Raw genomic sequence first — 12611 nt, 5'->3', positions numbered from 1 at the left:
GAATAGATTTGAGTGCTTCAAAATGTTGGGTCGCGATGTATTGACCAAGTAAAAAGTGGGTCCCGAGGCCTGACCAGTTGAGAACCACTGTTCTAGAGTACCCTGGAACCGAGGTAAACTCAGAAGGAACACGCCCATTGGCTACAAGAACAAACAAATCAACGTAAAACAGTAATATTACAGATCAACAACACAGATATGATTCTCATTTATTCATTTTATATACATTTTATTTATATAATTAAATCTGAAAATAAAGAAGTCTCTAAGGGCAAAGGAACATGCGTGCAGGTACAGCAGGGGTGCGTTACATACATGTTCTGAAAGCAGCGAAATCAAACACAATGCACACGCAGCGATGTTGACGTGTCAGTGCCCCGCCCTGAGCTGCATCGTTAGAGCTTTCTGAAGTGTACGTTACTTTTGCTGGAAAGCTTTTCCCCCCCTGTTGCCAAGTAAGTCCATGGATAATTGATGCTGTTCAACTGTCATCCTGAAAAAAATCAATCCCAAACATCACCACACTGATGCAGGGAGAGCCAAATGTGCCTTAAGATCAGGGCTCATTTTTAAATGAATGATCTTCGCTCCATCTCTCTATCAGAGCTACCACTCTGTCACTAAACACCGACTCTCAGTTGTCAGTAAGATGAATGACTGTTAATAGTTCATGCAGGTGCAGAGCAGCATTATTCTCTCTTTCTCCACTCTCTGCTCCAAATTAACTTTAATAAAACAAGACGCTTTTACTAGAAGACTTTAATCGCTTAACTGAGCAAGCCAATCTAATCTGGAGAGCACTTCGAAAACAAAAGTAGGAAATTGTGAAAAGATTATCAGAGAATAGATGAGACCGAGATCACAGTTTGAACAACGATGGAGAAAAAAGTTTATAAAGCTGGGTTTAAAATAAAAAGCAATTAGAATTTGTGCATTAACGTGTACATGTACTGTAAGCGGCAAAGAGTTGATTTAAATGTATTTACATATGATGATCTGAGTGATCACTGTGTTATAGCCACAATTAGGGACACTAAGGTCCAAAAGGTTAAACCTCGCATTATCATTAAGAGAGACAAAAAACATTTTGTGGAGCAGGGTTTTGTGCATGATCTGTTTGATTTTGATTGGGGGAAAATCGATCTGTGTGCTGATGTAGAAACTGCATGGTCTTATTTTTATCTTGGTTTTATGGAGATCATTGATAGGCATGCACCCCTGCGTACATTTAGAGTAAAGGGAGGAGACAATCCTTGGTTTTCTGCTGAACTGTCCAGTCTCCTTCATGAGAGAAACAAGGCCTGGGCAAAGGCTAGGAAATCAGGCTCAGAGGTAGAATGGCTGCGTTTTAGGCAGCTAAGAAATAGCTTCACTTCACATGTCAAAAGTGCTAAATCAAAGAAGTATCTGTCAGTAACCACAAAGAATCTGAATAATCCTTGAACATTTTGGAAAGCCATTAAATCGTTATCGACCGGTGATATCCGTAATGAGCTACCTCCGTGCATTACCACAGCATCTGGCTCTATATCGGACAGGGCTACCATGCTAAATTGCTTTAATGAGCATTTTGTGTCCTGTGGTTCTCTATTTGATTCTGTCACTAACTCTGCTTAGTTGAACACTACAGTCTGTGACTCTGAAAAACGTGTGTTGGAAAACCCTTTTAGTTTTACTCCTTTTACTGTTGATGTTGTTCGTGAAGCTTTAACCAAGTTAGATCCTAAGAAACCGGCTGGCCCGGACAACGTAGAACCTTTCTTTTTAAAGATAGCTGCAGATTTTATTGCTCCACCTCTCACTACTCTTTTTAACCTCTCCCTCAGCTCAAACACAATTCCAAAATTGTGGAAGTCAGCGTATGTCCTGCCTTTGCTAAAAGGAGGGGAGGCCACCTTATTAAATAACTATAGGCCAATCTCTAAGTTGTCAGTTCTGGCTAAGGTTCTTGAACGCTTAGTGAGTGAACAGGTAAAGGTGTTTTTATGTACAAATGACATCCTGTCTAAACATCAGTCAGGCTTCAGAAAGCAACACAGCACCATCACTGCCACAATGAAAGTGGTGAATGATGTGGCAAGTATTTTAGATAATAAGCAGAGTTGTGCAGCTCTATTTATTGACCTATCCAAAGCATTTGATACCATCGATCATCGCATTTTAAAGCAGAGGCTAGCCAGTATAGGCATGTCCAGCCATGCAGTAGGGTGGTTTGTGAACTACCTCTCTGAAAGGTCCCAATGTGTTCATTTTGATGGGCTGTCTTCTGAGTGGTTGAACATTGCAAATGGTGTTCCCCAAGGTTCTGTTTTAGGTCCACTTTTATTCTCCATCAACAGTTTAGGTGAAAATGTCGATGAAGCTACTTTGCATTTTTATGCGGATGATACCGTGATGTACTGTGCAAGTCCCTCCATTAAGGAGGCTGCTGTTAAATTACAGGCTGTTTTTAACATTATTCAGACTCAGCTCTCTGAACTAAAGCTTCTTTTAAATGTAGAGAAAACCAAGGTAATGCTCTTTTCTAAAGCTAAAAAGACACCAGAGCCTGTTTTAGATATTGTAACTACGCAAGGAATAAAACTTGAAGTGGTTACCTGTTACAAATACCTTGGTATCTGGCTTGATGATTGTCTCACTTTTAAACTTCATGTCAATAACCTGCTTAAAAAGCTGAGGGTTAGGCTAGGTTTCTTCTACAGGAACAAGTCCTGTTTCTCGCTTGAGGCCAGGAAAAGGCTAGTCACTGTGACCTTTTTACCTGTGCTGGACTATGGTGATTTGTTGTATATGAATGCACCTGCCCATTGCCTGGTCAAGTTAGATGCTGCGTATCACAGCGCACTGAGATTTGTGACAAACTGTAAAGCATTAACACATCACTGTACCCTGTATGCAAGGGCTGGTTTGCTTTCACTAACTGTACGGAGGCTCAATCACTGGTACATTTTTATATACAAAGCCATGTTAGGGAAACTTCCATCTTATATCTGCTCCCTGATCTCACGGAAAATTGTAAGTGGCTACTGCCTGAGATCGAATGCTGTGGTTTTATTAAATGTGCCAACTGCTAGGACTGTCTTAGGGAAGACAGCTTTTAGATGCGCAGCTCCACTGTCATGGAATAGTCTGCAAATTAAATGGAAACTGAACAATCTGGTGCCACTAAATGTTTTTAAAGCTCGGTTGGATGCTACTCAATCGGAAGCTATTGGTACCCGTTTATGTGGATAATTATGTAAATGATGCTGTATGATGTCCTTTTGTTGTTCTATTTATGTTTTTATGTTTCATGTGGAACTACTGGAGCAGGTCTCCCTTGAAAAAGAGATCAATGATCTCAATGGGATTCATCTGTATAAATAAAGGTTTGAAATGAAAATGAAATGAATACTGTTGGTTTAATCTATAATAACGCATATTTTATGAACTGATCATGTTGAGCAAAGGATTGCCTAAAAATGTAACTAAAGTTCATATAGCCATAAGACATAACACTATACATCTTATTAACTGCATTACAAAGTCCCAATAATGCAACTTTTATGTTGTTATGTTGGCTCTATACCCCATTGCATTGTATTTCAAATGAAACCATTTACAGGCAATATATGGTAGAGTATCTACATGTCTTGAAATGTATAATTAATGCAAATGATATAGCCACTGTCCAAAGTTTTATGTTATAAGTATAGAACTTGTATGTAACCAACTGAATAAGTTACAATTTAACGCAGCTCTTGAAGAAAAATGAATCTAGTCACTAAGTCCACAGATTGCTTGAAATCCCCTTTCACAATCACCTCTCAATCTTCTCTACCGCAGCACACCAATCAAGTGTTTTTATGAGCAAATGTTACTAAACTAATGGTCTGATTGTCAATCAGTTATCCATCACTTCTTTCTTTGAACATATGCTGGGCATTAGGGCTTCTTGCCTGCAGCGTTTTCTGACTGATGTATGGCATAAAGTTGGAGCATTAATGAATCTGGCAAGAAGAAATACAGATCCAGATGCTACAAAGCTTAGTTACCACAGTGCAAATAGACAAACTACTTTTTCTTCAAGGGGAAAAAACTTGTTGTGAATGTGCATGTCCATTTACTGTATGGTTCAGTGGCTGCTGATAGGCTCTTGCCATAGTCTTACTGTGAAGAGGAGGGGAAATATCACTTAGTTCTCCTACAGACAAACACAAAGGCCAGACTGAGCATACAAGTTAAGGCAGGCTAGAAAAACAAAAGTTAAGACAAAAAAATGAACAGATGCAGAACCAACGTTTCTTTTTTTTCGTATGTGTGCATTGATTCCTGTTACTCTAGTCAGCAGTGTGGCTTAATAAGTAGAATCACTGTCGTACAGATGAAGGAACAAGGTTCATGACACAAGTATCAATTGTGTTACAGTGTCCATGACAAAAGAGTGAATCCTCAAAATCTACAGTGCTAGAACGTTGCAATAAGTACTTTCCCATTGGACTCATGATGTATAACATGATCAAGACTTAAACAGGACTCTTTTCCAGATTGGGGCTAACATTTTGGGCCATTTCAGTAAGGACAGATAGTTAAATATGTATGGTTTAGCTGTGAGCACAACAAATGAACCAAAAAAATCTCATTAGAGTTTCATCATTGACAAAATCACACATATTGTCATAGTCAGGAAAATCTCTTGTAAAAAGCCTCAATCAATTCGATATGATATTGCTTCATTAAAAGTGAAAGCACTATGCATCATCTTTTATCAGTTGTTAGAAGAGAAAGGAAAGATACCTTGGGTTGGAGAAGTGAAATCAGATGCAGTATTCACCATCCTGTATGTCAAACTTGAAGGTAGCAATGCTGATTGATGTCAGAAGCCTGCGCAAGACCTTGGGAGAAGTGACTTTGACTTTGGTGTTCATCATGTTTCACTGAGCAACTTTACAAGGAAACATGGCAACACTACAGCCTGATGTCTATTTGATCCATTCACCACAGTGAATCTCTATCTCAGGGTTTTCCAGTTCCCAGGAGTTTGCAGGGAAAGACAAAAACAGACCAGAGAAATGGGATCCTGCCTAAGATATTGATTCACTTGGAGTCCACTGGAGCCCCATAAAGAAGCTGGCATACCAGGAGCACCTACACATATGCCAACACACAACGGGTGGGGGCTCGTTGAGAAGGAATGGAACTGCATTTCAACCAGGTCACACAAAGCATGCAGAAGATAGATCTATGCATAACACAGACACCTCCATCAGTAAGCCACTCTGAACTGTAGAGGGTGTTGCCATGTAATGGATCTGTCTTTGTCTAATGGCTCTCTGCAATCCATTCACCAATAAATGAAATTGTAGCTCTTTCACAAGGCCAATGAACTTGTTATCTGGTCACCTCCTGCAACAATGAGATTTCACAAAGTAAGCCTTGGTGCAATGTTTCTTTGTGTAGAAAAAGAGATTACAGGGAGACAGACAATGGAGACAAAAAATGGGTGATGGTGAAGGCAAGAAAACTCTTTTTGCAGGGGTTTCGGTTTAAACACACAACATTTTAAGACATTTTTCGGCAGTAAAAATATCTTCAAAATCTATAAATTCACCACTGAAATATGGTAGAATAGAATGGAGAAAATGGGTCACGGTTAAGGGATAATTCCCTGAGAAATAGCCCAGTGCCCCAAGGGCCACAATAAACCATAATATAATGACATGTAGAGTAATGATTAGAAGAAGCCAAATGTGGGCAAACTGTAAGGTCTCTTGCTATTATGAGCACTTACAAAAAGAAAAGGGAGGCTTTTATCTTGTCTGTTCTGGTTAGCTGTGATTATCTACCTCAGCCCCGGATAACAGCACTGGAATCAGAAAAGTACACTCATTTCATTTCATTTCAAACCTTTATTTAGACAGATTAGTCCCTTGAGATCATCGATCTCATTTACAAGGGAGACCTGCATCATTTAGTTCCACATGAAACATAAAAACAACATACAAACAACAGAGGATATCATATTTACAAATTCAACATTTACAAATACCCAGATTGTCAGAAAGCATTTCATTTAGACATGCCTTAAATACATTCAAAGAAATAAAAATGCTCAATTTCAATTTTGCCTGTAGACTGTTCCAAGCAAGTGGAGCTGCGCACATAAAAGCTGTCTTACCTAAGACAGTCCTTACTCTTGGCACATCTAACAAGACTATATCCTGTGATCGCAGACAATAGCTGCTTGCAACTTTCTGCTTTATCAATGAACAGATATAATACGGGAGTTTGCCCAACATAGCTTTATAGATAAAAGTGTACCAGTGACTGAGCCTCCGTACAGTGAGTGATGGTAAACCTGCCTCGGTATACAGTGTACAGTGATGAGTAAGTGCTTTACAGTTAGTGACAAATCTCAGAGCACTATGATACGCAGCATCTAGTTTGCTTAGGTAGTTGGCAGGTGCATTCATATACAGCAGATCACCATAGTCCAGCACAGGTAAAAAGGTCACAGTGACACGAGCCAGGAAAAAGCTGGGTGAGGGTCAAATGTCAACAACTTAAGTGAACCAACCAGAGCTCTTATGTTTCTGAGCATCCCTATCCAGACAACTCTGAATCTATTGTCAAAGTAATGGCAGATGTTGTGGGTGGAGTGGTTGGAGGTGTAAACTCTCTTCAATAAAGTGGACATCTCTGTTGCATTAAACCTCAAGAAAAGGTGTGAATATTTCTGAACCTTCACGGTACTTGATAATTGAAGACATTGCAATTTCTTCTCACTATATGTACCTAATATCAAAAGTTAGCTGCTGTATCTATATTTATTTACATCAAGGATACATAAAAACAAAGAGAAAAACAAGTGAGATTGTAGCTGGAAGGGAGGGTTGGAAGAAAAATATATACAATCTGCTTCTTAAACAATTATTCCAGTTCAAAGACCAAATACAAAATAAAACTTTTCTGGTATTTAACATATTGTTTATTAAAAATCGATAAACAACACAAGATTTAATGAGATTTCAGTTGGACTTCGAATGTTGGTTTTCGTGGTGGAGTTCAACCCAAACAATTATACTGTTGTCCCTTCGATGACCCCCCTTTATAACAAACATTCACACACAACATAAACACCCTTTTATTCCCAGTGGTGCTGCCATTTGATCCAGGACTCCTAATGCAGCCATGCCAAGCCTTGCGAGTCATTACTTTCGGATTTATTACAGATATTTCTAGTTTTAAGGCAGGAGATTTTGAATTAGCAGTCTTCACTTTAAAACTATAAAGCTGCTGTCAGAAGTTGTCCATTTGTCTTGCATGCTACATTGACAAACCAAGGTTGGACAGAAAGACTGAGTGACACTTTACGGTCCCTGAAGGCACCAGCAGCACACATGGTCACACACAAGTGTTCATCAGAGACAGGCGTGTCACGGACTGTCACGTGTTGTCAAACATGATGGAAAACCTTGACAGCACGACCTGAACACACAGAAGCTTCACCAAGATAAAAAAATAAAAACAAGGGCTTAACCTCAAGTCAGTCTATCAGAAAGTACCAGTCAATCCATCTCACAAGTCCATTATCGTCAGTTCCCAGAGAGCCATTGACCATCTGGACCCTCTAAGAGCAGAAGTAGAAGTAAGAGTTAGGAGGTGAGTAGCTATGGTCAAATGCTTTATCCATTAAACCCATCAGAATGAAGGTCGCTGTTATTGTTCTAATGGTTGACCTTTCTTCTTCTGGTGGATGGACTGGAGCTCTGACTGAAAGCAGTGCAGCAGAGGTCAGAGCGGGAAGACATCCCGCCCTCCCTCCCGCTGAAATTATGAATGAAAAGCGTATAGTATATATATAGATATAGATAACACAGCAGGTTCCGTGACAATTTGTTTTCATCTGATTTCAAATAAACATGATTAAGTTAAGAACTATTATTCCCATATTTTGAAAAAGGTAGGCGAATAATAGGAGGTTTTTGAAAATCTCAAACAAATATTAACTTGTAAAATATGATAATATTGGCACAGCTATTGGCCCAGAGCATGGTGCTAAATCAAATCCCAAGATACTTGCAAGATAACACAGGTAAATAATTCAATCGGGTCATAACTGTATTATTCCCAAGTGTTTTTTTACCAATCCTTTCATTCAAACTAAATTGTTAACAAACTAAAAAAACGTCTGTTCAGTCAAACCTACAGTAGCCACAACATGTACAGTACAATTCTCCTACAATGAAAATTAAACAAGCAGACTTGTTGGAAAATATAAAACAACCAACCATATTTCCTAACGTGCCCGAGATTAATCAAATTGTCCAACAGCAGGATTGTTGAATGTTCGGGTAATTAGTCAAGCATTGTTAGGCCACTTAAAACGTAGTGATCAGCCAACCTGGAGGCTTAATGTATATTAGCTTAATGTATATTAGCTGTATCACATCCTTACAACTACACATGATGTAATACACTACTAGTTTGCTTTGCATATTACATTTGCGTAGTAGCTTTTTTCTGCCTGCATTATTTTTAGTGGGATAGATTTTTGGCACATTTTTGTATTCCACAGAAGTGATAAAGGGGGTGGTCGGTGTCAGTGACCTGAGATTAGTGTTAGCTTCTTGACTCATTAGTGTGGGTTAGTTAAGACAACAAAGATCAAGGTTTTGTTAAGCTATATATACACTTAAAGTGTCCTGTTCTGTGCTTCAAGTAACTGACTTTTTTATAATAAACCAAGATCACGATTTTTGGCAAACTTTAATCAAGTGCTTTGAGTACCAACAAACACCCATACAAATGTTAAATCATGGATTGGCGAATATAGTAGGAAAGTATATGAAGTATGTTGTCCCTGGACCTTTGGCAGAAATATTCATAAATAATAAGGACTATGTAAAGAGGTTGTCTAACAATGCTCATAATGTACTTAATATTGCATGTTCACCTCACAAACTGATGTGGTTTATTTAAAACAGATAGTTGTCTGCATTGTTAATGACAAGTAAGACCCAAACAATACTGTACCAGCACTCCAGCCCTTATGAGTTAACCGTCTAATCATTTGCTGTAGTGACTTCAGATTAAATGAACAACCCTTTACTTATTATACAAAGACCTGGGGGTAAAGGAAACCCATAAGCTGTAGTGGGGGAATGTTAAAATGCTGTTAACAAAGTGAGTTGCAACATTGCAACACTACAATACCCTGCGGCCGTCATATTAAATATGAACTGACACTTCAAAGAGACAAGACTTGTTGTCACTGCCAAGTTGCCCAAGAGATGAGATAAGCCGACAAGGCAACATGCACACTTTGACCATGTGTTATCTACTGTACGCAGGACAATGCATGTTAATCAGTTAATTAGTTGTTTTAAAGAGTTTTTAATCTAGAAAGGTTATGGAAAGAGGCCAAAATAAATCTCATTGTTTTCCTCTGCAATGTATTTACTGTGTGTGATTTTTGAGAGAAAATGAATAGATTCTGCATGACAATCAATGCAATAAGTTTCAAATATGTTTATCTCCAAAACTCTCAATCCATACTTTATTTTCATTACGTTCAGTATTTTAAATATTCAAGGAAGCCGTTATAAACCAATTAAAGCTTTTCATATGTGTGGCAACCGATCATTGGCAAGGCACCTGGGTGAAAGGGGGGAGATACTGCACGTTTTGTTTGCGTTTAACTTAATTGTCATATTGAGAAAGTTTGTCAAGCAGATGATTACATTTTTTCATGTAGAGATTGTAACAGAAACAACCAAAACAATCAGTGTATTTGTATTAAATCCCCTTTCTGAAATACCAGCACTGAAATACTAACTTTGTGAAGTGGCGTAACTTTGTTGGGTGGAAGCCGTTTAAGAGAATAAATATTAGCTTGAGGGTTGTAGTGTCTTGGACGATATCCAACCACATCAACCCCATTCTCACTCAACTACACTGGCTTCTTGCACGCTACCATATTGAATACAAAAACCTTCTACTTACATTAAGCTCTCCACAACCTTGCCCCCATCTACATCACCGACTTCCTTCAGCAGTACACCCCCTTCCGCACCCTCCGCTCTTCCTCCGTAGGACTTCTCACCATCCCAAACTCTCGCCTCAAAACCATGGGTGCTCAAGCTTTCAGCTGCTCGGCTCCCAGACTCTGGAACTCCCTGCCACTACATATTCGACAGTCTGATTCCAAAACAACATTCAAAACCCACCTGTTCAAACTGGCATTGTCATTATAAACTGTACCCTGGGTGTTTCTCAATCTCGAGTATGCTTGCTTGGTAGCACCTTTATATATACAGTCTATGTGTAGCACATGTCTGCCGAGCATCTTGCTTCAGAAGCGTGGCAAGAATACTTCCTGGCATTCGGAAAACGAAGAGTGGAACAGGCGTGCAAGTGTGCAGCTGTGCGTCATATGAGAGGCCCCACCTTACATTTTCCGCCACATTTTCCGTGCGCAAAGCATTGTGGGGATTTTAAGACCGCGGATTCTACACATGTGCAGCCTCGAAATTTCTCCAAATGAAGTACGACGGGCTCGGTAGAATTCCACGTATGCTGGACATTGGAACAGTACTTCGGTGGCACTCGATGACGTAGTATGCTTGAAATAGTGGCTCTGGAGCAGCTTTACTCGACATTGAGAAACACCCCGAGTGTCCTTTTGTATTCCATTTCCTGTTGTTTGTCTTGTTTTACACCGGCTGACATTTCATTAAATCCACTGTTTTAATTTTCCCTATATTACCCTGTCCTTATGTGCTATGAAAGGCGGCCCCCAAATAAAATGCATTATTATTATTATTCATTACTATCTTTTATGGCAACAGTTCCTTTATGAATAACCTTTACCTGATAATAGAGAATACGGGGCTTTGAGGTTTCACAGACGATGACAGAAAACATAGTTAAGAGGAAATGCAAATATTTTTGGCGTATTCAGAGTGAAGCTCACAGTTATAATGAGAGGGGCGGAGAGACACAAGTGGAGCCAAACAACAATGAAAAGCACTTGTGTGCGATAGATCCCGCTGTGTGAGAAAGATGAAGGGCAAGCTGGGGTCAGAAAGATAGAAATCCTCTGTGATCTCTCACATATTTCCAAAACGCCGTCTGCCTGTGAGACACAGAGGGGAAACAGATGGCACAGAGGGAAGATAGTATTGTAAAAGAAAAAGAGAGGGACACAAAGAAATAGAGAAAAAAATAATGGAAGAAGGAACAAGACATGGATTGATAATGAGACAACCCCTGGGCACAGACATGTAAAAGACCCCCCCCCCCCTCATCCCTCATGCATAAGAGCAAGGGACAAACATTGAAAGAGACAAAAAAGTACAAATGATGCAGCGGTTTCATTTATTTTTTTGTAATCATTATGTGTCTCTTTGGGAACTTTAACCCCTCTTTAGAATCTCACTGTTTGTTTTGTCTCATTACCTCATTTTGTTTTTCTGTTTTGGTAGTGTGTCTCTTTGTATTCATGTCGTGTCTCTTTGTGATCATTGAGAGACTCTTTAGTAGCAATTTATAATTTCTTGGCAATCCTGTTACGTCTCTCTGTAGTCATGTGATGTCGCTATGCAGTTGTTTAAAGTTTCTCTCCGGTCATCTTGCATCTCTTTGCCATGGTGTTCATGGACTGTATAGGAGATCCGGAAGCAGTCCCAGTGAAGTCACGCAGTGGCTTGTGGACAGCGCTTTTAGAGACTCAAATGTGTCGGTTTACTGTAACCAAAAAAGAATAGGAGAGGATGGAACACAGGAAAACCAAACACTGAATTATTGATTTTAAAAAAGGACCAACATGTTGCAATTAACTTGAATGATCTAAGACACACTATAGGACCTGTCTAACACAATTTAGACACGCTCTAGAGATAGCGCTGCTTTACCGCTTATTATACCAAAATAATTGTCACGATAATTATAGGTAGTGTCATTTTCTCATAGACTTGACTTCAACATGTTTGCAACCAGTGGAGCCGCACCCTGCTGGATATTAGTGAGAATGCACAATCTGCATTGGCTATAACTTTCAAACCCAGATGTCGTTGCTTGATCTTGTTGAATATCTTGATATGTGTTGATTTGTATATATTTCTAGATTCAAATAATTATTTTCCAACTAGAAAGGGTCTTGCAAACTGAGGCTCTGCCCCCCGCCTGAGGCTCTGCCCCCCGCCTGACCCGTTGAGCCTTTGTGCCAGTGCTCCATAGGCCGGTTCAGAAAATCTATCCATGGAACGAGAGGGTCTAACAGGACATCTGGGAGAAGGTAAGTTGACCTCTAGAGCTTCTGCGCTGCACGGCTGGCTGAACATATTGGATCCCACTGCTAAACCATTTGAGAAAAGGGCTGAAGGCAATAGGAGGAGGGAGACGAGGGAGCTCTGTGGTTTAGGTGTGAACCGGCCCTTTCTCACATTAATCATGCTCAGGTGGAATGCCGAATGAACCTGAACAGCTGCACCTCCCTTCTCTTTACTGCAGCTTAAAGATGATGGAACACCAGAAACCACTGGGGCTTTCTCGAAGTACATTGTAGGATAATATAGATTACTAGAGAAACAGCATAGGGGAGTACACAAGGGAATTTGTTTCAGACTAAC

The 12611-nt window shown here is 39.6% G+C and overlaps 1 protein-coding gene across 1 annotated transcript in view; it reads right to left on the bottom strand.

The window, feature by feature from the left end:
- The window catches only part of LOC307034049 (ecto-NOX disulfide-thiol exchanger 2-like), a 142064-nt gene that overhangs the window by 86966 nt on the left and 42487 nt on the right, over positions 1 to 12611 (bottom strand). The gene's annotated exons all lie outside the window — the stretch shown is intronic.

Source organism: Notothenia rossii (genome assembly GCF_949606895.1).
Source record: "Notothenia rossii genome assembly, chromosome: 3".
Lineage (NCBI taxonomy): Eukaryota > Metazoa > Chordata > Actinopteri > Perciformes > Nototheniidae > Notothenia > Notothenia rossii.
This window is presented reverse-complemented; position numbering and strand designations above follow the sequence as displayed.